The following is a 27065-nucleotide window of genomic DNA, read 5'->3' on the forward strand; positions in this document are numbered from 1 at the left end:
CTGGTTCCCCCCCCCCACCCTGAGTCAGCCACAAACACCATCTTTCAACTACTTCTACAGCACTGCTTCCTGCCACCCCTGCCTGGGCTCAGATGCCCCAGGCTGCCCTCAACTTCCTTACCTGGGATGCTGTGCCCAGAACGTCTTTATACTTGCTGCTTCTTCTGCCTGTAACACCCTTTGTCCTCCTGCCTACCTGCTGAGCTGATGCTCATGAGCCCTCTTCTTGGATCTGTCCATGGACTTGAATTGCTCTCCGTTCGCTGTTCCCAAAGCACGTATCTCAGCACATAGCTGTGTGCCTGCCTTCCCAGCTTGACTGAACTGCAAACTATTTGATGCCAGACACTGTAGTCACCTCATCCCCTGCTCCCTGGGTCCCAGGAGAGATCTAAACTATCATGATACTCAAGTGCCACTCTGCTGAATGAAGGACATCTTCATGTCTCATTCTCAGTCTGGCTCCTCTCTGACAAAGCAGCCCCAAGTCTTTGTCCCCTCCCCCAAGGGGGCTGTCCTGCAGAGAGAGATTCTGTTCCTCGCCCCTCTCCATAGTCTTTCTGCACTTCTAATGCTAGATCCCCAAACAGCAGCCATAACTATGAGAATTATAAGCTATGCAACTTCCTGACATCCAGTAATACGAGGTGATTTTAAAAGCACCATTCGGGAAAAATCACCTTGTAGCTTGCAGTCTCCAGATAAACCCATAACCGTGCAGGTCCACCCTGCTCTTCAGAGGGCCATGCAGATACGGGCAGCTGTGGCCTGGCACCCATGTGGGGAGAGAGAGTAGCTGTGACAGAGTGGCCGTGGAGCACTGTGGTTAATAACTCGAATTCCAAAGTCAGACAGACCTGACTGAAGTCATGGCTCTGCCACTTATTGCCTACGTGTCCTTGGGCACGTGATATAACCCCTCTAAGCCTCTTCTCTCATCTGTCAAATGGAGGCGATGATAGAATGAACATCAGAGTTGAATGAAAGCCTGCATGGAAGAGCCTGACACTCGCCCACCAAGTGCTTGGTAAATAAAAATGACAAGGTGTGTAAGATGAAAAAAGGCTGCCTTCTTGAAAAACCGGTGTTGGATAGTTGTAGTGGTGAGGGTTGCGCTAACTGCTACAACAAGTGAGTCCCTATAGCTTCTTTCTCACTCATGAAAAGTCCAAAGTGGGTTTCCACGACTGTCCAGGGTTTCTGCACAAGATGACTCATGGATCCAGACCCCTCCCATCCTTCCATGCACAATTCCCAGGGCGACCACAGGACGGAAAAGGCCATGGAGAACACATGGAGGTTTTCAGGGGCCAGGCCTAGTTGTGAGGCACACACTTCTGGCCATGATCCATCAACTGGAACTCGGACATGCGGCCACACCTAATTGCAAGAGAGGTTGAGAAATGTCCTCTATTTGTTCAAAAAAAAGAAACAGCCAGCCCCAGTCACATGACAAATGAACCTGAAAGCTGACCCTAAAGCCAGGGTCTTAATGACCAGCCAAAGCCTGCGGAGCCCTGTCTCACCCCTATCCTGCAGCCCACCTCTTCTGCGGGATGGAGAGTCCTACATCGTAGAAAAAGTGGCTTCTGAGGCACTGAGCTTCTCCTCAGGGCACAGCTCATAGGAGAAACAGCCATACTATCATGTCAAACTGACAAAGCTGTGTCCTTCGTTCCTGGGCTCAGCATCTAGAGGACACCCCACTCAGGAAACCAGAAGCCCTCAGCCTGGTCGTGGGCCCAGGTGCTCTGACGAGAGTGACAGGTGTTCACGCAACCTGGGCATCCATCCCCCTCGTTATGTTCCCATACATTCGTTTGGCAACCTTTCTGACTGTTATCAGGGCAGGAAATGAAGATTCTGTGGTTGGTCCTGCAGGGATCTCTGTGGTCTTTATCTCTGCAACTCCTCCAACTATAAATTAATCACAACGGACAAGAACCTTGTTGGCAGAAACCCAAAGCTTACCCAGAGACACTCTGTGGGAGAGGGGGCTGTACAGAGATGAGCCGGGCTTGAGTGAGAAGCCAGTCTCTGACCACAGGCCCCTCAATACTTGAGATGTGACCGGGACAACGTGATCTGTCGTCATAGCACAGGACTGAGTAATTTGAACCTGGCTGTGAGGACCCAGTAAATAAGATGGACGTGAAAACCCACTTATCCACCCAGTGAATAAGTGGAGTGAAAGTCCTCCACTGCAAGGAGGGGCCGTAATGGTGAGGACAGCAAAGGGCCACCCTACCTCCCTACCACCCCGCTCTACTCCTCCCCAACAGGGCAGGCACCCTAACAGGCCCCTGACAGCACTGTCAACAGCCTGCATTCCCTCCTCCACCCTTTGGCACATGCCGCCTGCTCAGTCTGGAACACTGTCCAGCCTTCTGTCTGGGACAATCTAGAGAGTGGTGCCAATGCCTTCCCTGGTGATGCAGACTCATCGAGGAGCTCTCCCCTCTGCATTCCTGCCTTGTGACCCCCAATCGCAGTCTAATTTGGGGCAGCCCCATGAACACAAGGCCCTGCTGATCTCCAGCCCATCTAGCAACCAGGGCTCTAGCAAGCTGAATTGCTCCCCGTTTCCTCAGTGGACATTCCAGCTGTGGCCCCTGAGCCCAGCTAAAAATCCCTTATAATGTCCCTAGGTCAGCACCATTCTTGAATATGTTCCATTGCTTTTCTCAATCTTATTTAAAGTGCTATGCAAATGCAGTTTCCAGGCCTTCCTTCCAATCTGATTGCCTCTCTAGATGCAATTGATATAAACATGCTAAGGCCAACTGCCCCACCCTTAATACTTGTTACCCTGTATCATCATCGCCTATTTGCTTGTCTGTCTCGATGGGATGGACCAGTCAGCTCTGTCCACCACTGTATCTCCAAGAACCCACCATTCCTCCTGCTACGTGATGGCTCTCAAATGCTGGCTGGCTGGTGGCTGATTAGCTGGCATTTACTGTGGATGGGGTTCTCTCAACAAAGACGAGGGCAGCATTTCCAAAGGCCAGAGGAGTTTGTGGCAAGTGGGACACCTATCAGGGACCTTCTCTGGGACATTCATGTACACATATCCGGCCAATCCCTGTGGGAGCCCAGACCCTCAAAATCCAGGGAGCTTATGGAACTAACCTTGGGGATTCCCAGGAAAGGAACACTGCAATTGTCCTGACAGCTGAGGTAGGCAGCACGCAGAGGCCTTCCAACTCCCTGACAATGCTATGGCTCCAAGGGCCTCTCTTCTTACCACTAGACTGGCTCGGTAACACAGACCTGAGGAAAATACTTACCTTCCTCACATCTGTAAGAGACTGACCTCTGTTAAAGCTGCAGCACAAACAAACTCTTAATCAGGGCACTCACAAAACCACTGGAGTAGTCAATCGTGACGTCTTCTATTATCTAAGCAATGAGCGCATGCATATTGACCCTGCACAAAATATTGATCAGAACTGCTGCAGAGCTGCTCGTCAGCCCTGTCTCCAGCACCTGAGGATGGAGGAATCTGAGCTATCAGTGCTGAGGGAAGACTGCCCCCTTCTTTCCCTGCAGCTGGATAAATGCCCACGTGTCCACATGCATTTGTCACTTTCCCATCAATTCCAATCACGAAGGTGAAAACGGAGACAATTCCGAAGCGTAGGACACTAACCCTATTTACGGCGTTCTCTTCCATTTACTCCCATCATATCAAATGATTAACGGTGTCAATGCTGTCACATCCCAGAGGCATGTGGCTATACTACACAACTATCATTCACAGAGCTGGGGTTCACAAGCTACACTCTCATTGGCTCAGAACAGAAACGTGCTCTGGTTATCTAGCCAATCAGGAACAACATCTCTCTCCATTCATAAAGCACCGCATCATAAAGTGAGCCAGCATTATTAAAGAACTGAGAGTCCACCTTCAGGGAACCCAGGGATTGCAAACAGGGAGAGAAGGATAAATTGAGATAGGAAATAAATCCTAAACTGCACATTTTGTTCTGACAGACATACCTCCCTCATGTGTTAGATTTTCAGTGGCGGGGAAAAAACAAAACCCAAACACGAGTGTTATTCACCACAAGCAGGAAACAGTTTGCAAGAAGTTAGTGTGGGGTTAAGATTTCCCCTCTGCAAACCCTCTCCGTGGTGTGCTTCCCCAGCCTCATCAAAGGAACTGGCACTGTATTTAGATAGCAAGGCACTGTCTGCCTGCTTCACAAGGAAACTTTCCTCACACCCCCCTCTTCCTTTTAAAGGTTCTGCCAAACTCTAAGATAACCACTCCAATGGAAAACCATCAAAGGTCAAGTTAAAATGTGAGCTTCAGCAGGGCAAGACCCTAGTCGGGCTTGGCATCTAGAAGACAGTCAATATTTGTTGAATAAAGAGTTCCCAACACGAATAAAGAGTATCTGACCATTTCTCTCTCTTGCCCAGAGCCTTCAATAGCTTCTTACTGCTCTGAGGATGAAATCTAAATCCCTCAATGTGTTTCTGATCATGACCCTGTGTGATTTGGCCCGTGAGGTTCTCTAGCTTTACCTGACTCCCCCCTAGGATCCAGCCATCCTGAGCCTGTCAGTTCCCCGTATGACCTCTATTCTCATTGTTCTAAGAATCTGCGCACGAGGTTCCCTCACACTTGTCCCCACCTGCCCTTCTCTGCCCAGACAACTCCTGCTTGGCCTTTTTGTGCCTGGTAAGGGCTTGCTCCTGGCTAGGCTACCATCCTGGGGGACACGATGGGAACAACTGTGGCCTCCTGCAGTGACCTTGCAATGGCTGCTAGCCTATCTTCTCTGCATGTCAGCTTCCCAAGGACTGGGCATTTCTTGATCATGGTTCTGTCCCCACTCCGACCCCAAATTAATTCTCAGGAAATATTTCTTGAAAGACTGCAGCACGCTGATCTCCAAGCTTGAACCAAGCAAAAAATCTATACAACTCTTTGGTATGAAGGGCTGACCTAGTCGGGCTAACACTCACAAGAGCTGACATGGGGCCCGATGTATTTCTAAACCTACAGAACTTGGGGAAGATCCATAGGACAGGTATGAGCCCCCCTCACCCCTGCCCCTTCCCAGCCCATGTGCCAAGAATGGGGTTCTGAAAAACCCTACAGAAGTTCAAAGGCACCCTCAAATGAGAACTACAGGCTGCTGTTCTGATGAACACAACATACAGATTATTGTTGGGTTTTGTCAGCTTGCGGTTTTCAGTTTGTGCTTTCTTTAAATAAATCTCCTTTAAATGACTTGGGGCAGCATTAGTTCTGCAAATACTAGAATACATGTACTCCAAGCCTCTCTGGGGAAAGAATGAGGGCTCTCCCAGAGTTCTGCCATCTCCAGGACGAGAAGAAATGGCAGACTGAGATGCACCACTCCCTGACCCTGGCCAATTTGGTACAGACCAAGCCAGTGACTTCTGGTGGTGTATTAGAGTCACATGTGATGGTCCAGACAACTCTCAAAGTTTAGTAAAATGTGAACTATTCCTTCCTCATTCTCAAGGCCTTGCCTCAGACAATGTTCACGTACTTTAACTTCTTCCCTCCTTCTTAATAACTTTACAACTATTAACAATGGTAACAGATTAAAACAAAACAGAGTGGAGAGATTTCCCCCTCTCCTAAAACTAGAGGGGGGAAGAATTTAAAGTCTTGGGGGCTTGAAAAAGAAAGAAAATAGGTTGAAAAATGTATTTCTCCTCATCAGAGAGCCCCTTGTGCAAGATGGAGATGCTACTGGCCAACTGTAGTTACTTGTGCACAAGGGGTATCAATTCCAGTTGCAGGCATGAGGTGTCCCATTTCAGAGCTAATAACTCCTCTGACAGTGGAGTACCCTAAAGGTGGCCTGCAGTAGGTAGATTCCATCCAATTTACAACTGGGGCCTCCCACTCAAACCTAAAGCTGTTCAAAATTCCCAGAGTCCCTGGAGCAGGGAGCCTTAGAACAAAGCACTTCCCCACTCTTGAATGTAAAACCTCAAACCACAAAGGTGGAAGAAAAAGAGAAGCTAGCAGGAGTGCCCCTCTCACTGTCTTATTCTTACCCGCTTTTTATCGAATCATTAAAATCTTACAAGAACTTCACGGTAATGGTTAATTGCCCAATTCAAGGTCTGTCTCCGCTATTTCTACAGAAGCCTCTCACTTTCAGATGTTGGGGAATATTTCCCCTAGCATCTTGTCGTCTAAAAGAACCTTCCAAGCAATCTACTGACAAGATCCTGGAGTGATCTGTGGTCCCTGCAGGAGTGGAGGTGGGGCGCACCATCCACACACCTGTTGTCTGATGACCCGGCCAGCAGCATCCTGCGGACTCATCTCGCCACCCCCACCCCACCCCACCCTCAGCGAGTCTCTTCTGGCCTTCTCCACCCGGGAAGCCTGCAGTCTTCCGGAGTCACCTTAAAAAAAAACAACAACTCCCAACCACAAAGCAAACAAAAGGCCGATCAGGAGCCCAGCTAGAGAGGCAGGGGTTCCCGGGGCCCCTCTCCAGCCAGTCCATGGACAACCCCTACCCCTTCTCGTCCTGGCTCCAGTCCCGCGAGTATCCCGCACCCCACCACCCTGCCCTCCCAGCACATACAGAGCCAGGCGCCTACACCGCGGCCACCTGGGTCTCGGGCCCGACTTATTGTGCGGGGCAACTCGCGGGCTGGGCTGGCGTGGCTTCACCAAGTCCAGCACCGCGCACAACCGCTCCCGGGCGCCCGGGCCCTGGTCGGCCAGCCAGTGCCGCGGGGCCTCCTCCGGTCCCAGGCCCAGCCGTCGGCCCGTCCACCCGGGGAAGGGTCGCCCGGGGAGGGGCCCCAACTGTCTCCTTCCCACAAAAGCGCCCGGGCAGGAGGACGCGGTTGTGAGAAGTTGGCTTCCGGGTTTGCTTTTTGAACAAAACCAAAGGGAATCCCGCACGGCACAGGCAGGGCCTGGGAGGGCGCCGTGTGCACGAGGCTCTGCCGTGGGCCGCGCCAAGCCCGGCGGCCCGAGGTGAGCGCCAGGCCCGGCCGCTCCCAGGCACCCGCAGCCGGAAGAGCGCGGCGGCCGGACCCGGACGGCGGGGACGGGGCGCGTGGCGAGGGGGTCCGCGCGGCACTTACAGGCGGCTCAGCGGCGGCGGCAGCAGCAAGGTGTCCGGCCTGTGCCCTCTTGGCCGCTCGCGCCTTTTCTCTCCGCGCTCCTCGCTGGTCCGCCCGCCCGCCCGCCTCCTCGCTTCCCGCCCGCGCGCCCCGCGCTCGCCCCCTCCGCCCGGCTCCGCTGCCGAGTGAACTGGAACCAGTCACCGCGGCCCCGGGATTCCCATAATGCACAGCGCGCCGCTCGTCACATCCCATCCCGTCCCTCCGCGTCCGTCCACCCCTCCCGCGCCGTCCCGGCCTTGACCCCAGCCCCGCGGCTGATCGCTCGAGAGCCTTCGGCGCTCTGCAACTTGGACGTTGGTCGGTCTGTCCCCCGGCTGCATGGGTCCGGCCCTCTGCCCTCAGTCATTCGGCCCTGATGCTGGACGCCGGATGCAGGGTCCACCCGATCCCGGGGCGCGCCCTGGACAGAGGTGCCCCGGCAGAGCGGCATCCAGCGCGCGTCTCAGCCTGTGTGTTTCGAGTGACACTTATTGAACGCCTACTGTGTGCCTGGCCCTCAGCATGGGACTCATCCCTAGAAGCCATCCTATTAACCCAGGGAGGGAGGCACAACTGCTGTTACCAGCAAGCACTTTTCCCTCCCCAACCAATGCAGACCTCCCGCGCACCTCAGAGCCCCACGCTGTCTTTAGATACAAGCCTCCAGCAAACCTTTTCTTCCCCCACGATCAACTATTGCACTTCCACTGCCCTGGGTTCTGCATTGTGACCCCCAGAAGTCTGGACTTGCTTTGCACACGGAAGCCGTTAGTTACTTCGATTCAGGAAACGTTCACGATAGAACCCAGTTGAGAGTCACTAATGTAAACAGTGATTCCTTATCACACTCAAGTTTTAAAACTGCGGACAAGCAGAAAGAGGAGGGCCGCTGTAAAGATCATCTCTGAGTTCCTGGATTGGTTTCTCTCCCGAAGGCGTTAGTGCCCCATCCCGGGTACTTAAATAGGGGACTTAACCTCTTCTCCCTTCCGCCTAAGTGTAGAGGGGAAGCTACCTGAGCACCTAGCTGTGGACCAAATTTAGATAACAATATACACCCTGCAGAGTTGTTGTGAGGTTCAAGGTACCGCTGCTCATAGACCTCTCTTAGCCCTCCGGCTGCCCCCTAGTGCAGCAGTACCTTTAGCATGCTTTACACCGGACTTGAAAAGTTTGCAAAGCGGAGTCCAATACAGGCCATATATGGATTCATTAATTCAGTTTAGCAAAGTCATACTTTGGGCACAAATTTGGGTAATGAAGATGAGGCAGTGGGGTGGAGTTTCAAAAAAAATTAATACTTTCTACTGCTTCATCAAGGACATTCTTAAGTGAAACTATTCGGATTTTTTTCTCTGAGTGCTTGGCAATAAAGAATAAAATGATTATGAGTACAGTTTGGTGCCAGAGCTGATCTGTGCCAATTCACCAGCAGTTTTGCCCATTATTGTTTTTGCACCATTGGTGCAAAGATCAAGACAGTGAAAAAGCTAAATAATGTCTTAGCATTATTATGAAAAGTTTGGACCTTGTGGATCCCAGGAAAGGGTCTCAGTGACCTTCAAGGGTCTGCAGACCTCATTTTGGAAACACTGTTCCAAGTATCCTGTTAAATATACAGTACCACTGTATATTTTACCAGTTTCTTCTTGTGGTTGTTTTCTTTCAGACTGTTTCCGACTCTATTATAAAGACCTGATGAATATCCTTAGAGATACACATTTGTGCACATCTGACTGTTGAGGATAAGTTCGTAGGAGTGGAATTGCTGGATCAAAGTTTGAAAGCTTTATCACAGATGGTCAAAGGGCCCTCCCTGAGAAGTCCAGGCAGAGCACCGCCCAGTGGGCAGGGCAGGCCTGAGCATTCCTGCATTTCCTCAGCTCCTCTTTGCCCCACCCTGAGTGTCCTCTAAGACCTTTGATGATCTGAGAATTAAACAGTGGGGTGTCACCACGTCCCTGGGTTTAGCTTGCCCATGTTTGTGGAAGGGCAGGGTGGGTCTCCAGTTAGTTCCTAAGTTTTTGATCAACACACATCAAGCTAAGAGGAGTGAGTGTGTGTGAAGGAGTGAGGGGATTCCAGGAAAGAAAGAATCTGGTAAACTTCTCTCCACCGTCATCTGCCCCACAAACAGACGTGCTGTTTTCCACGGAAGAGATGCATGCGTCATCTCTGCAGGTTGGAGCCTTTCTTCCTGACTTGATCACTTCAGAGATAAGTTCTCTTTCTTTCTCTCTCTTTGATCAGCAATTGACAGCAACGTCTGACACGTTCCCTCCTTTTCAACAACTCCCAATCCCTCCTGTCTTTGTTAAACAGTTAATGCCCTTCTCTTGGAGAAGTACAGGTGAATATTTACCCTTAATGAGTAATAACAAAGGAGCCAAGGAAAACCCTCCTGGGTGTATGTTGGAAGAAGGAGGGCTGTATTATGCTCTTCAGGCCTAGAGACATCTCTAAATTTAAATCCCTCCTCCACCCTCCCCGCCTCCCAAGTTAGAGCTGAACTGAAAATAACAGTTTGAAGGATTTAGGCTACCTGTAGAGAATTAGTACTCAAAGTGTGTTCCACAGACCACTGTGAGGTCCCTGAGATCCTTTCATGGGGTCTGTGGGTCAAAACTACTTTCACAATAATAATACTAAGGCCTTATTTGCCGTTTTCACTATGTTGACATTTGCAATGATGATAAAAAAAAAAAAGCACTGGTAGGTAAAACTGCAAAACACACACACACACACACACACACACACACACAACAGAGTTTTAAAACCTACGCATGATGTTGTAGCATCATACATTAGTGATTTGAAAAATATTGGTTTACTAAATGATACTATCTTATGTATCACTTAAGAATTAAAAATGAATATATGGTGATGGAAGGAGAACTGGGTGGTGAGCACACAATGTGATATACAGATGATGTATTATAGAATTACATACTTGAAATCTATGTAATTTTACTAACCATTGTCACCACAATAAATGTAATTTTTTTTTTCCAAGTCAAGTTGTCCTTTCAGTCTTAGTTATGGAGGGCGCAGCTCAGCTCCAGGGCCAGTTGCCATTGCTAGTTGCAGGGAGCGCAGCCCACCATCCCTTGTGGGACTGGAGGAATCGAACTGGCAACCTTGTGGTTGAGAGCCCACTGGCCCATGTGGGAATCGAACAGGCAGCCTTCGGAGTTAGGAGCAGGGAGCTCCAACTGCCTGAGCCACTGGGCCGGCCCAATAAATGTAATTTTAAAAAGGAAAGAATTAAAAATATCCTAAGGAAGCAGATTTTTAAATTTTTTAGAAGTTTGTATCTGCCACCATGAGCTTGACAGCTTCCCAATACTTAAAAACTTTCCTGATGAGATTGGTGGTAATTTTAACTAATATGATTTTTTGATGTTGTGTGATAAAATCAGTCAACATTTGGAAAGATCTTATATATCTTAGTGATACATATGATAGTATAATTTAGTGAACCAATATTTTCCAAATCACTAATGTATGAAGCTACAACATCATGCATAGGTTTTAAAAAAAATCCATTCAAAATTCAAGATAAATCAATGGATTTAATGTCACAGAATGAAAAGTTCAGTAATATATTTTAATATTCTACATAACTACTAATGTTTAAGAAACCACCATTTGTTGAGTCTTGGTGTAGAATCAGAGAACAATATCCAAAATTATCTGCAAAATTATTGTAATACTCCTACCTTGACTACATTAAAAAACAAGACAAAACTTTTGCATAGAAAAGAAAACACCGTAAGAAAGTCAAAAGACAAGTGACAAACTAGAAGAAAATATTGGCAAAATATAACACACATAAAAGCTTTTGTCTCTGTCTTAATCTGCTCAAGCTGCCCTAACAAAATATCATAGTCTGGGTGACCTAAATAATATAATTTTCTCACAGTTCCTAGAGGCTGGAAAGTCCAAGATCAAGATTCTGGTACAGTTCAGTCTATGGTGAAAGCTCTCTTTCAGAGCACACTGCCATCTGTCCTCATATGACCTTTCCTGTGTGTGTGTGTGTGTGTGTGTGTGTGTGTGTGTGTGTGTGTGGAGAGAGAGAGAGAGAACATAAACTCTGGTGTCTCTTCTTCTTATAAAGGCACTAATCTTATTGGATTAGGGCCCCATCCTTCTGACCTCATTGGGGGTAAAGGCTTCAATATGTATTTGGGAAGTGGGGGGACACAATTCAGTCCATAGCAGATGTACAGAAGTTGCCAAAAAAAAAATGTATACACATTTTAAGAAAGGAAAAAAATGGTTTTAAAATTGTAATAGCCAATATATATCGATAACAAAAGATGAATACAAGTCATGTGTATACATTTTTTTTTTGGCACCCCCAGTATGTGTTTATTTATAAAGGTGAGGAAAGAAATTCTCTTCCTTTCGAAGAATGTTGAATGGTAATTACTAAAGGTAGAGGGAGTGCTGGAGTTGGAAAATCAGCACATTATAACCGTCATAGTAAAGATTAGTTTCAGCAAAAATCATCAGTGGATACTATATTAATTCCCTATTACTGTTGTAACAAATTACTATAGATATTATAAGATGAGTCCTAGACATATAAACAAGAAATTGCTTTTCTTATCTTCCCAATCATTTCAAGACCTTAGAATATTTTAACTTACAATCTTTTAACTATCTCAACTTTGCATTATTCTCATGAATCTTCTATCTATATTTTAAACTCCATAACATTGCTAGAATTATTTGGTATAATTATGTTATGTTTACCCATATATTTACCCTTTCTGGTGTTTTTCATTCTCCTTGTATACCTGTTTCCATGTGGGTCACTTTTATTTTGCCCCCCCCCCCCCGAGAAAAACACTACCATTAGTGCTTCTTTTAATAGACTTGCTGGAAACTAATTCTCTCAGTTTTTTCTTCTTTAAAGAGGCCTCAAAACACCTTTATATCACCTTCATCAACTAGAAATTCTATTAGGGAAAAATCCAAGCCTTTACAGAGTAAAGAGAAGAGTATAATTAACTCCCCGTATATGCATCACCCAGCTACTATATACAATGATCAAATTCTGACATTCTTGCATCTTCTTATACTCCCAACCACTCCCCACCTTGATGCTGCTGCTGCTGCTGCTGCTGATTTTCCACACTTCTTTTATTTTAAGGAAAAGTGTGCATACATGGAAGTGCACGCATTTAAGCCATGCAGTTTTGACAATGGACACACCACGCAATTGCCTCCTTTATCACGATACAGAATGTTTTCATCACCTTAGAAAATTCCCTTGAGTCCCTTCTCAATTAATCTCCGCCCCCAGAGGCAACTATTGTTTTGATGTTTCTCACCTCAGATTGTTTTTTACTTGTTTTAGAATTTCATAAAAATGGAATTATACAGTATATGTCTCTTTTGTGTTCAGTTGTTATTGCCCAACGTAATGTTTGGAAGATCAATCTATGTTGCTGTCTATATTAATAGTTAATTTATTTTTATTGTTGAAAAGCATAACATTGTATATACATATATCGTACTTTGTTTATTCATTCTCCTGTTGGTGGATATTTGGTTTTTGGGTTTTTTTTCCAATTTTTTGGTTATTGGGAATAAAGATGTGATGTGCATTCTTGTACCCATCAGTTCATGAACATATGTTTTTATATCTCTTGGATAAAGACCTAGAATTGAAATTGCTGGATGAATGTGTAAATGCATATTTAACTTGATAAGAAATTGCCAAAAAGTATTTCCAAAATGGTTGTACCCTTTTATATTTCTACCCATAAAAGGAGATAATGTTCATCACTTTTTCGCCAACTTCCTACTGGCCATTCACCTATCTTCCTTCGGAAAGTGTCTGCCAAGTCATTTGCTTATTTTTATGGGTTTTTTTGTCCTTTTAATTATTAAGTTGTAGGAGTTTTATGTACTCTGGATACAAGTTCTTTCTCGGTTATATATTTTGCAAGTATTTTCTTCCAGCTTTTGACTTGCCTGTTTATTTTTTTTATGGTATCTTTTGAACAGATGTTGTTACTTTTGATAAATTCCATTTTATCAGTGATTTATTTTATAGTTATAGCTTTCTAGTTTTATCTAAGAAATGTTTGCCTAGCCCCAGATCATGACAATATTTTTCTTACTAGCTTTATAGTTTCAGCTTTTACATTTAGGTCTTGTGTGGAGTGTGAGGTAGAGAGGTCAAGCTTTATTTTGTCTCATTGGATATTCTGTTGTTCTCTCACCATCCAGAAGTATGATGAAGAAAACCTCTCTTTCCCTGTTGGTTTGATTTGGCAACTTTATTGAAAATGAATTGACCACATAAATGTCTCCTGAAAAAAAAAAAAAAAAAGCGTATTCTGCAGTCATTTGGTGAAAGGTTCTCCCCTCAGTGAAATCTTACATCCTTTGGTCTGCATTGCCTCTGCAGTGTTCTGGTGCATGTGAACATATGACTTTTATAAGTTGTCTGATTTTCTAGGTTTATTTAGTGAGAGCTTTGCCTTGCCACAAACTACTTCATCTACCTGGAAGTGGAACTCTTTGGGTTGAATTTGCTGTAATGATTCTAATTGCTGGATCTAGATGTTCTTTCCTTTCATATGAATCCCAGGGTATAAATGTCTCTCTAAGTCGAGGTTACTATACCTCACAATATCTTAGTTGGGACCACTATAACAAAACCTCATAGCCGGGGTGGCTTAAACAATAGACATTTATTTCTCATAGTCCTGGAGGTTGGGTGCCAGCAGATATGATGTCTGGTGAGGCTCTCTTCCTGGTCTGCATACAGCAACCTTATTGCTGTATCCTCACTTGGTGGAGAGAGAGAGAGGGCTCTGGTCTTTTCCTCTTCTAAGGCCACTAATCCCATCATGGGAGCCCCACCCATATTACCTCTCATCTAAACCTAATTATCACCCAAAGGCCCCACCTCCAGATATTATCACATTGGATATTAGGGCTTCAATGTATGAATTTGGGGGGAACTCAAACATTCGTTTCGTAGCACACAAATTTTAGTATGCTGTATTTGCATTATTATTCAGTTAGTCTCTCCTCTTCATTGTGATTTCTTCTTTGATCCACGATTTATTCAGAAGTATATTGCTTAATTTCTGAACATTTAAGTACTTTCTAGTAATTTTATTGTTACTGATTTCTAGCTTAATTCCAATTAAGCTGTGGTTAGAGACTATCTTCTGTATGATTTCAGTTCTTTGAAATTTGTTGACATTTGCTTTATGGCTCAACATATGTTCGATTTTGGCAAATGTTCATATGCACTTGAAAAGAAAGTATATTCGTTCTTTCACTGTTGGGAGGTGGTAGTCTATGTATGTTATTTAGGTCAACCTTTTTTTACTGTATAGTTCAATTCTTCTAAATCCTTACTGATTTTTTTCCTGCTTGCTCTATAGTGACTGAGAGAACTATGTTAAAATCTCCCACTATTGTTGTAGATTTGTCTTTTTCCTTTTTAGTTCTGTCAAATTTTGCTTTTTATATTTTGAGCCTCCTTTATAAAGTACATACAAATTTGGAATTGTTATATTTCTGGTGAATTGACCCTTTTAACATGCATTATGTATTTATCTGTAGTAGTGCTTTGTCTTGAAGTCCACTTAGTTACGCCAGTTTTCTTTCAGTTACTGTTTGAATTGAGTATCTTTTTCTATCGCACTATTTTTAATAATTCTGTGTCCTTATAGTTAAAGTATGTATTTAAAGAAGCATTTGGGTTATGTTGCTATTGTTTCTAAATCTACTCTAACTTAGACTTTTAATTGGAGCATTTTTCTTCTTTATATTTAATGTTATAACCAATATTTGGGTTTAAGCATTATAACTTGTTATTTATTTTCTATTTGCCCCAACTCTTTTATGTTCCATTTCCTTTCTTACTCTTTTTTATTGTAAGCACTTTTTATTATTCTATTTTTATTCTCTGTTAGTTGTTAGTTACCCATTCAGTTACTATTCTATTGGTGCTAAACCTAGACATTACAACATTCATTTTTGATTTATTAAAATCTAATATAAATGAATATTTTTACAATTTCCCAGGCAATATAAGGATTTTAGGGCATGTTAACTCCATTTATCCCCCTTCTCCTGCCATTTGTGCTATTGCTGTAGTATGTTTTAATTATGATGTAATACAATTACATGTGTTTACATTATTAACATTTAATATGTGTGATTTAATTATAAGTAATGTTAGATATATATTTATAATCCCACAAGACATTATTATTGATATTTTCAACAGTGAAAATTCATTTGGTGTAACCTACTTGTTTACTCTTTTTTTAAAAAAATAAATGTCGTATTTAAAATAGTTTTAGATTTACAGAAAAGTTGCAAAGATATACAGAGAGTTCTGTATACCTGGCACCCGCTTTCCTCTACTGGTAACAGTTTACACTACTATGGTACATCTGTAACAACTAAGGAACCAACTTGGTACATAACTATTAACTAAACTCCATACTCTATTCGGATCTTATTTGTTTCTCCCTAATATTCATTTTCTGTTCCAGGATATCATTTCATATTTAGTTATCGTGTCTCATCCTCTGGTCTGTGAAAGTATCAGATTTTCCTTGTTTTTGGTGACTTGGAGAGTTTTGAAGAGTACTGGTACTTTGTAGAGCACAGTAGATCCTCCCTTACATACATACATTCTCCCTTCTGCTCTGCCTCACTCCCCTTTCTTCCTCACTCCAGCTTGCCTGCCAGTGTATTTCCTAGAAAAGCATCAGTATGCAAGCTTCGGCCTCTGGCCCTGTCTTCTAGGAAATCTGGGCTAAGATTCTCTTATTCTAGGTTACAGGTCTTTGAGATCTCAACTGAAAACCTGCACTGCTCATAATATCCTCTCCTGACTGCCAAGTCTCAAACTCCAATTTTTGTTCCTGCAACCCAGTGAGAGATTGTCAAAATTTTTGTTCAGCTTCTCAGCTGCCACTTTCTGATGAGTTGTTCCACCAAAAAATTCAAATTAGCAAATAGCTCAAAGAGAAAAGGGATGCCAAAGATTGGGCTCAGGTTCCAGGGTTCCCCTTCTCTTGGAGATCTTGCTTCTAGAAATTCTTGGTTGCTCTTTGATGATATCAAACAGTTTAAAGATATACATTTCTGTCTTCTTTTCTAGTTATTTTTGCTAGAGGCTTCGTCTAGAGCAAAGCTGGCTCCCCATTCCAGGAAGCAGAACTTACAACGTTGGGTTTTAATAGGAAACCACAAGGTATTGCTGGAGAAACTACTGTTTTCTTATAGACTCCTGCAGGTCCCGGGCCCGAAAGAGAACAAAATGGGCTCTGTCCTCTCACCTGCCTCTCTTTTTATTTCTGCCTTTTCTCATTGTCTTCATTTTCTAACAGCTCTACACGTTTGGATGTTTTTCTGGAAGGTAATTTTAGTACAATTTTCCCTTCTTTCATGAAGCTGGACCTTTCAGCTGGAGAATTTTTATACATGCAGGAAAAATACAGGCCGACTTAGCGCTGGAACAATTGCAGGGGCGATGGAGGTGAGGTGCACACATCTCAAAGACACTTTTCTCAGTTTCCCGCATCCCATCACCCAGGGTCCTTTCCACAATCCTGGTGTCTACCTCCTCTCTCTTTCCATAAATGCTGACTCCATTTTTCCCTTTCACAAGGATTCGGTTACCATTACGTGCATCAGCTATTATATAGTATTGCCCTCTTGTGGTGCAGAACTGTTAGCCCCTGTGTTAAATGGGCCCAGAATGCTGCCGTTCTCAGCTTTTCCACAACAAAGGAGGAGAAAGAACAGTTTTTTAAAAAGGACTGCCAACTCTCACATCTTATGACAATGAGTTTTTTTTTTCCCCTGACCTTTTGCCCTAACTCACCTGGGAAACTAGTGAATCAAACCTGTTACAATTGTTTCTTAATTAAGAGTCAAAAGGCAAGAGGTTACTTTGGCTTCTCATATTTTTTTAAATGCTCTAGGTTGAGAAGGTAGGGGTGATTTGGAGAATAGGATTTGCTTAATTTCAAAATGGCTCTATTCAGGGTAGGCTAATTTCTGAAACAAATAAGCTATGCATTTCAATACTTTATGCAATAAAGTTCATACCTTGCTTATGCAATGTCCCATCATAGGATTTCCTGGTCAGGTGACACTCCTACATGGTTCTTTTCCACATGATGTCACAGGGATCCAGGCTTCTTCTGTCTAATGGCTCTGTGCTTTTCTAGGCCCTCAGAGAACTCTCCAGTGAACCAGTAGATAAGAAAAGGTAATCAAGGGTTATGGGAGGGTTTATGGGCAAGACATGAAATTTGTATCCATCATTTCTACCCATTCTGGGCATTCCGTTGGCCATAATCAAGTCCTATGGCCACATTTACCTGCAAGGGAGGCTGGGAAGTGTAGCCTAGTGGAGGACTATGTAAAGGAATCTGTAAATAGTTTGTGAACAGCTACAAGTCTCTGCCACAGGTCTCATGTGTGTGTGTGTGTGTGTGTGCGCGCACGTGTCTGTGTGCATGTGTGTTTCTACCTTCTGAAGAGAAAGTAAAAGGAATGGCTCAGCTTTTGCCAAACAGCTCTCAAACCTTCTTGGCTCTTTCATTCCTCCATTTACTCAAACCCTGAGTTGACAGCAGCACTGGATATGGTTTTTTCAGCCTGTTAGGACTCAATTAAAACATGGAATATTTTCCTGGTCCTGGAGGAAGTCTAATCAGCCAACATTATTTTTAAGTAAGCTTTTTATTGAATGTTTTTACATAATGTAAAGAAATGCAAAAAGAAAAAGCCCATAAGTAATCAGCTCAATGAATTTTCCAGGGTCAATTTAGATATGATTACCACCAAGATCAAGAAATAAAATATTACCTACCACTAACTCAGAAGCCAACAGATAAGGGTAGATGGGGGAGTTCTTGGTGATGAGGGGGGTATTCTAAGGGCACTAAGTTGCTGCCACATGGTTTGGGCTATGATACCTCCTCCTTTAAATGTTAAATGTTAAAGATTTAATAATAACCACCAATGTAATTATAACTAATAGGAATGCTTAGAATACACAGAGTACTTTTTCTCCTTTATTTTCCTGAAAGCAGTGCTTAAGAACCGGTTTCAAAATCCTGCAAACTTGGGCTCAGGTAATGGCTCCACTACCCACAAGCTGTGTCACCTTGTACAAGTCCTTTTACCTCTCTGGATGCAACTGAAAAATAGGGATGTGAGGCACACTTATTCTCAATTCCACCCTCCTTCCTTGGGTAGCCTGGAAAGCTCCGCAGACTCTTTTGCAGCTAGAATTTTAGATGAGAACTAACTCTCACTAGTTGATGGTTTTCATGGGAGGTTTGGAAGGTGGAGCTGAGGGAGGCCTTTTCCACCTGCTAAGATAAGCTTGGTTATGGTGAGCTTAGAGGCAGCCAAGAAAGATAGTGTGGGGACAGAGTCCCAGAGAGCAGTTTCCAGGCTCTTGGTCTCACGTGGAAAGGTGCTGGCTCAGGTAGTAGATGGCCATCAGCTGTGGCTAGTTGGCCATCAGCTGTTACCAGTTAGCCAATTAGCCCCTGATATAACTGCTGCAGCTGCGTTGGTTGGTCTGTCAGTTGGTTGGCAGGCAGAGAAGCAGATGGCATGTTGCAGGTCGTGTGGATCCAGCCTCCAGTGAGACTATAGTGGTATGACTCCCCTACCTACGGCTCCGTGGGTGTTCCTTTTTGGCCTCACCATGTCCTGCGTTCTTATGTGGGGAGCGGGACTAGAGGCCCTGCAGGCCGGCCCGCACGACAATGGCCACCAGCTTCAGAGTGGGAGAGGTGGTTGTGACAGTAACTACGGTGGCAGCAACTGCAGCTTTACAATGTCGTAGCTATGTAATGGGTCCTTACATTCAAGAGCTCATTGTCACCCTTTGTGTATGCTCCTCCAGCCCTTACCCTACTCTCATAAGCATTTGATTCCCTATTCAAAAATCCCCATTCTGCTCGAAATGCCCAGAATAACTTCTGTTTCTTGCATTGAACCTAACTGACACAGGATAATTATACTGCTCATTTTTTTAGGATCCTAGACAAGCTATGATTCCTGTCACAGAAGCACTCACTCAATGGTCGTCACTAATGATCGCCATAAGACTCAGTGTTTAGCTGTTAAAATTCTGGGGAAACCCGTTCTGTAAATTCCATCTTGCCACCCACCAGTGTTAGCAGGATTTTTTCCCACTTCGTTGTTTTTTTTTTTTCCCCCAAGCAGTCAGCAGGCATCTAAAACAAGAGAAAAATGATCCTTGGCTAATGGTGCTTCCCCCTTATGTTCTTGCCAACAATTCGTGTTGCCTTAAGAGATTAGGCCCTTTTATTGCTTGCCTCATTGCCCTGCTGTCTGCACCAAAGTTACGTCTTGGCTGGCTGGGCATGTCCTTCTGATGGAGTCCAGGCCTGTTGCACAGAGAGCAAGGGGGTTATTTGATCTCTCGACTGTGGCTCCTACAAGTCCCATGGAGAGTGTGCTTACCCACAGAGCTCTGCGAGGCTAATTGGCCCGGTGTAGCCAAAAAAGCAAAATTGTTACTTCTGGCAGGACTTGGCATTTGGAAGGGGGCAGCCCTATGGTAGCTCAGGGGTCAGCTCTGGGTCCCACCCAATCCTTCCCAGACACTCAGAAACCCCACAGCTAATGGGCAGCAGGGTGTTGTGGGATCATGAGGGGCATCACCTGCCTCCAAAGGATATCACTCAGCCTGGACTAAAGTCCTGGAATATAAGAAAACCCCTCTGATTGGACATCTGTTAAGATGCACGCAAAGCCTGAGACCTTCTTGCCCGCTGAGTGCTGTTGCACAGATGCTGTTGGTGGGAGGGCAGAGAAGTGACTCTTCCCGCTCCCGACTCATTTTTTTTTTTTAATTAAACTGTTGGATGGCATTTTTCCCCACTGTGCATTCTCAGTCCAGCGCTTCCTGAAAGGAAAATTATCCTACAAAGCCAACTCATAAAATCGTTAGACCCTGGAGAGAGGCTTCAACTCAGTCCCTCCATTGGCAAAACTTCACAAGAGTGAAGTCCCTGACTGTGGGCTATCATAGCTCTGCTGTCACCAACCCTGTGCCTCTGCCCCCGGCTCAGTCATGCTCACCTGCCCAGTCTTCTCAGATCTCAACCAGGCCCTTACAAGTCCCAAACTTCAAATTCACTTCGGGGTTATGCGGTGCTCTTGATGGACCTCTGAACTCAGCACTAAGAACCAGTGTTTGTTTAAAGAAGAAGGGGAAGGAGAAGAAGAATTAGAAGAAGAAAATTCACTCTTTAAAAAATGACAAAGAGGTTGCTATGGAAGGCAGTGTGGAGATTCCTCAAAAAATTATGAATAGAATTACTATATGACCCAGCAATCCCTCTCCTGGGTATCTACTAAAAAAACCTGAAAACATTTATCCATAAAGACATATGTGCTCCAATGTTCATTGCAGCTTTGTTTATGGTGGACAAGACCTGGAAACAACCAAAGTGTCCTTCGATAGATGAACGGATAAAGCAGTTGTGGTGTATATACACAATGGAATGATATTCTGCCATAAGAAAAGATGAAATAGTGCCATTTGCAACAATCTTGAGATTATAATGCTAAGCGAAATAAATCAGACAGAAAAAGTAGAGAACCATATGATTTCACCATATGATATGTAGTATATAAAACTGAAAACAACAAAAGAGCAAGACAAACAAATGAAGAAACAAAAACTCATAGACACAGACAATAGTTTAGTGGTTACCAAGAGGGTAAGGGGCGGGTGTGGCAGATGAGGGTAAAGGGTGTCTAATACATAGTGATGGAAAGAGAACTGACTCTGGGTGGTGAACACACAATGTAAGATATAGATGATGTATTACAGAATTGTACACCTGAAATCTATGTAACTCTAACAATTGTCACCCCAATAAACTTTAATTTAAAAAAATGACAAAAATCCCTTCCCTTTATCCCAAGTCCCTATCTCTCTTTGTTGCATGTTCTGTGTCCTTTACACACGGCAGAGTTCTCCAACTTTAGTGTGCATGAGAATTACCTAAAGAAACCACAAGGAGATACCACTTCACACCTACTAGGTTATAGTCAAAAACACAGAAAATAGCAAATGTTGGGAAGATGGAGATGGACCCCTTGTACGCGGAAACATAAAATGGTGCAGCTGGTGGAAAACACTTCGGCATTCCCAGAAAGTTAAACAGAATTACCACGTGATCTAGCAATTCCACTCCTAAACATAAACAGCAAAAATTTGAAAACAGGGGCTTGAACAGATACTCATACACTAATGTTCATAACAGCATTATTCACAGCAGCCAAAGGTGGAAACAACCTAAGTGTCCATCAATAGAATAGGTAAGCAAAATGTGGTATATACATACAGTGGAATAGTATTCAGCCATAAAAAGGAATAAAGTTCTGACACATGCTATGAAATGGATGAATCCTGAAAACGGTTATGCTAACTGAAATAAATCAAACGCAAGAGAACACATATTGTATAATTCCACTTACATGAACTACCTAGAAGAGGCAGATCCACAGGGACAAAAAGTAGATTGGAGGTTATCAGGGGCAGTGGGAAATGGAGTTATTGCTTAACTGTTTGGGATGATGGAAAAGTTTTGGAAATAATGGTGAGGATTGCACAACAAATGTGATGAATGCCTGCCGCTGAGTTGTATGTTTAAAAATGCTTAAAATGGCATATGTTTTGTGATAAATACTTTACCACAATAAAAAAAAAAAATTACACAAAGATCTTGCAGAAATGCCTATTCCCAAGACCTGCTTCCGGACTCCAGTCAGTAAGTTCAGGGTGGGCCCCACAAAGTGCCTTTTTGACAGGCTTCCCAAGTATCTCTGATGTGGATAATCCAGGGGCTTACTTTAGAAATACAGGTAGATGTCAACAATGCGAACTGCCTTTCTTGTGAAAACCAAGAGAACAAAAAGAGGAAGGAGTGCTCGCAGCTTTTCAGAGCTTCTCCTGAAGACGGAGCACTCATATTTTGCAGGTTGGGACAAGGAAAGGTAGGCCGCTCATTGCATAGGCTGAGTCAGGATGGGTGCACTGGTCTCCCCAGGCTGTATCTGAATGTGGCAGTCCTGGGATAAGGGGACTAGCAGGGACATCATAACCGGCGCTGTGGCCCTGAGATCCAGGGCTTTGTGGAACAGCAACTCATCTCTATGTTGGCACTGTACCCTTCCCCAGACAGGTTGTTCTGCGGGGTTCAACAAAGGCCAGAGGCAGGAGGTAACCTCCTCGGGTCCTGACTGCTTCTTGGAGTTGGTCATGCCATCTTCTTTGTCCCTAATATTCCTTGTGCCAGGATCAGGTTTGTGCTTCAGTGGTCCACGCTCTCACTTCTGGTATTTTTCGGGTAATTGACACAAATGACTGTGTTTTCTGAATAAGTCTTTCCTTGCAGGTAAGTAAGCAAATTACTAATAAGGAGAATGACCCTGAGCAATTACAAAACATCTCTGTGTCCTTTTGTTGCCTCTAGCAACCAGGGTGTTCTTTGAACTTGGTTTATTTCCACCATGATGCCCTAAGACTCAATTTCAGAAACTGTTCTAATAGGTCCCATCCAGAGTAAAGCACAGAAAAAAGCCCAGTCTGGAAAGTCAAATATAATGGACTGTTCATCTTCAGAAGGGAAAGAAGAGGCAGGAAGGAGGCTTACTCTTTCATCCCACTGATTTTTTGTTGAATCGCAACCAGGTACTGTCCCCGCACCAGTCCTTTGGGAAGTGGCAGTGAACAAGACACAGCTTGTACCGACAGGGAGCTCAGTCCAGGGTGGGGGTGGGTGGGAAGTGAGATTAGGGAACCAATGAAAACTGGCAAAATATAAAATAGTTGATCAGTGGGCAGGGTAGGGGTATAGAGGGAGGGCCAGTGGCTTGGCCTGAGGGTTCAGAGATGGGAGGACTCAGAAGACTTCAGAAATGAGGGGATACTTTGAAGAGACTCTTGAAAGATGAATAAGGTGTTGTAGGCAGAGAGGACAGGCTAAGACTTCCCTGCTTTCCAAGCAGAGTGAAGAGGATGGTCTGTCAATGGGGAGGAAGGAGTGGATGGGGGGAGGGGAGGCTGGAGAGTGGAAGGCGGCTGGGCCCCTGGGGCTGGTATGAGACTGGCTCCTCCAGGCAGTAGGGAATAGCACAGAATTCCCAGCAAGGCACTGATGTGGTCAGATTTGTGGGGGGCTTTGAACGTATGAAAAATTTAAATGGAAGTGGAGAGTATACTGAACCTCCATGAAATCATGCTTACATTGAATAATTATTAATGTTTTTCCAAATTTGCTTAATGTGTTTCTTCTTAGCTAAAATATTTTTAAGACAAATCTAGACATCTTAACTACTCCCTTCTAAAAACTTCAGGGTACATGCTTTACAGTTTTGGGGGTTTTTTTAAACACAACTACACTACCATTAATTACCACATCTCACACAATTAACGGTAATTTTTTAGCATCTAACACCAAGTTCATATTACAATTTCCGAGGTCGTCTCCCAAACGCTTTAGCTTCAAGGTTGATTTATATGAATCAGGATTCAAATCAAGTCTGCATATTGCATTTGTGATTTTTATTTTTTATTTTTTTTTAAGGAAGATCACCCAGAGAAGGTGAAATATGAAAGACTCAAGTCCCCTGGCTTGGGAGAGAGGTCAAATTGCATTGTTTCAGTTGGAAACGTGGGTCTGGAGTTCAGGAGAGCAGGCTGGGCTCGGATCATCTCTGCGTTCCTGGGTGAGAAGAGGGAGGGGTCCAACACTGGGGTGACCATCCCTGAGAGGTGGTGGCACAGGGATCTTCAGCAACCTTCTAAGAGAGATGAGTGGGGCTTGCCTTTGGCGGATTTGGCTCAGGGCTGGATCAAGCATTGGAAGACAACCTAAATATTTGGTTCAGGGGCGGGGGGCTTGTAGTAACTCTGAGGGCAGTGGCATTGGACTGATGAGGGTGGGGGTCCTTCTCCAGTGTCCTGAGCAATGGATGGGGAGAAGGCCCCGAGAGGAGAGGGATGTGGGCGGCTTTTTCAGGAGGCTCCTCGAGTGAGGGAGGGAGTCCTGGCAAAGAAGGCTATCTTCAGGGGTGGGAAGTCTGCAAACCTCTAAAAGGCTGAGGGGCCAGGGCTTGTCACTAGAGGAGGAGGGGAAGGGCTGGCAGTGATGAGGGTAAACCCAGACCACTTTTTGGAAGACAGTCTAGGACTACATATCAAGCTCTTTAAAGTGGCCTTAACATTGAGCTCGCCCACAGACACTGATGCTAAGGACAGAGTCGGAGAAGCACAGAATGCTTTATCTAGGAGGTTTGTTGTTGCCTCATTAATACTAGGAAAGGTTGTCAGTAGCCTGCATGTATAACAGTAAGGGTATGTTTATACACGGGTTCTCAGCCTCACACTGTTGACATTTAGGTTCGGATAATTCTCTGTTGAGGGGACTGTCCCAGGTACTGTAGGATGGTTAGCAAGATCCCTGATCTCTACCCACGAGATGCCAGTAGCCACCACTCCCCTGAGGTTGGGACAACCAAAAATGTCTCCAAACAGTGTAAAATGCCCAGAGGGACGGGCAAAATCGACTCCAGTTGAGAAGTACTAGGTTAAAGCATCATATATTCATATGGTGGCATATTACAGAGTCACAAGGGTCATTTTCAGGAGTCATTAAGGATGTGTGCACAAATCCTTACAATACAAAAGAAAAACATTTGCACATATAATTTTATATACAAAAATACTGCTAAATGTATCAAATGCACACATATCACACGTGGAAAATGTGGAAAGGAAATATACTAAAACATTAAAGGAATTACCTTGGGATAGTAGGATCAGTGACATGTTGCCAATTTTATGCTTTTTCTTTTTTTAAAAATGTGTTTTTCTATACTGAGCATGAATGTTTTATATTTATTTTTTTTTTACACACAGTGTTGCTATGGACCCGACAATTTATTTTAAGGAATTTTATTAGTGACTATAGCATACATGCAGAAAAGTACACAAATTATAAGTGCACAGTTCAGTGGATATTCACTAATGCACCACATACCTGTGTAACCAGCAGCCAGATCAAGAAACAGAACATCACCCGCCTCCCAAAAGTCCCCCTTGTGTCCTCTTACAGTCACGATCACCTCCAAGCGTGACTCATTTTCTGACTTAAACACCATAGATTCCATTTGCCTCTTTTAAAACGTTGTGTAAACAGAATCACACAACGTGAACTCTTTTGTGTCTGGTTTCTCTGGCTCAACATCGTTGGCGAGATTCATCCATGTTACGGTATGGAGTTGTAGTATATTATAATGAGCATATATTATTTTTAAAATCATAAAGCTATTTTTAAAAGATGGCAGGTGGCAGCTATTAAAAAGCTGGGATGCTTTCCACTTCCCAATGAGTATTCTACAGTCTTACTGCTGGGGGCTGGTCCTGGCCTCCAGCCAGGTTGCCTGGCCTCTCCCAGTTGCTTCTCCAGGACTAGGAAGGATTTATGCCGATCCCCCCATCCTGTGGCTCACCACAGTCACCCATGACACATATTTGTGCTTGAGCCCCTTGATGAGGAGACCAATCACACAGGACGAGGAGGGGACATGTGCATCTTGCACAAAGCTGAACAGGAAGTGGGGCCGTGGGCGTCCAGGATGGGGTCAGGTTCTCCTGAAGCGAAGGGCTTCACCTCTTGATTCTCCTGAGGGGAGGATGATCCCGTGGTCACCGTCACTGACATGTCACCGGCAGAGAAACAGAAGTTTCCTCACAAAGTTGCCTCATCTGATCTCCTGGCTGTCACATTCCTCAGTATGACGCACACATAGACACTTGTTTGTTCCTCGTAACAACCTTATGAAGGAGGGGATCTCATGATTTCCCAGTTTAGGCACCACAAGACTGAGACTGAGAGAAGTTAGCTTGCATGAGGGTACAAGCTGGGCTTTGAGCCCAGATGTCTGCGACTATAGTATGGTCTCTCAAGGCCACCTCCCTGCCCCTCTTTTCAATGGCTGAGATGGGGAGATGGGGGTCATGACTCGATTTCCAGGGATGGATTCAGGCTGTTGACCTGGTTCCAGCCTGCCCTATGGTCAGGCATCTCAGAAGATGCCTCAGTTGGTTCGACCAGAAAACGGGTAGCTCAGTAACTTCCTTCTTTTTGCTCTAAGCCCCACCTCCACTAAACAGCAGGAATCTCTGGAAAAAATGTACTGGGAAAACGGAGGTATTTTTACGACTCTCTCCTCACCTAAACCTGCTGGCCCAGGACAGAGCGCAGACCCTCTGGCTCTGACCGTTATCCGATTCTTTGGACCCAAGCCGCCCCCAGCTTTGATGTTGCCTCGGTAAATGTCCCGGAGTCACTGGTGGGCTCTGATCTCTCCAGCACCTAATAATTCAAACAGCCCGGGGTAGTGAGCAGCTAATCAGCTGGGCAGCCCTTGCAGCTGCACAATGAGGTCGAGGGGAAAGGGGTCCCTTTTATTCTTAGGGTCTCATTTCACAACCTGATGGCCAAGGCAGATGCCACCGTCCACTGGCCCAGGGAAGGTTAATTCCTGAAAGTCCTTGGGCAGGGATGTGCCTGGCCAAGGCGGCCGGTTGCCCCGCTTGAATCATGGCTGTCCTGGCCAGGCCATCGGGTGGGAATTAAAATTTAATTTAGAAAGTCCTGTCTCTGCGGCCCTGGTGGCCGTCGTCTAGGTGATTGACTGGCTGGTTTCTTTCACCTTCGCACGCCTTGGGTTTTTACTGGCGGAGGAAATGAAGGCTGAACTGGGGCAGGAAATTCCATGTACACAGGTGTTTCTCGTTAGCCCCGTGCACCTCACCCAGGGGCACGACTCGGGGCCAGGGATGCCCGTGTGAGCCCGGGGCCTCTCTGGCCTGG

At 44.8% G+C, this 27065-nt stretch overlaps 1 protein-coding gene across 4 annotated transcripts in view; it reads right to left on the reverse strand.

Annotated features, from left to right (window-relative positions):
• The window catches only part of MACROH2A1 (macroH2A.1 histone), a 79890-nt gene extending 72617 nt beyond the window's left edge, over positions 1–7273 (reverse strand). For 2 of the 4 annotated variants that reach the window (XM_074313537.1, XM_074313538.1), the window contains exon 1: positions 7102–7260. The gene's annotated coding sequence lies outside the window, so the exon portion shown is untranslated. Of the gene's footprint in view, positions 1–7101 lie in introns of all 4 variants that reach the window. The other 2 variants (XM_074313539.1, XM_074313536.1) reach the window with 2 other exon arrangements.
• Positions 7274–27065: the final 19792 nt, after the last annotated feature.

The sequence above is a fragment of the Rhinolophus sinicus genome, linkage group LG10, assembly GCF_036562045.2.
Source record: "Rhinolophus sinicus isolate RSC01 linkage group LG10, ASM3656204v1, whole genome shotgun sequence".
Taxonomy (NCBI): Eukaryota; Metazoa; Chordata; class Mammalia; order Chiroptera; family Rhinolophidae; genus Rhinolophus; species Rhinolophus sinicus.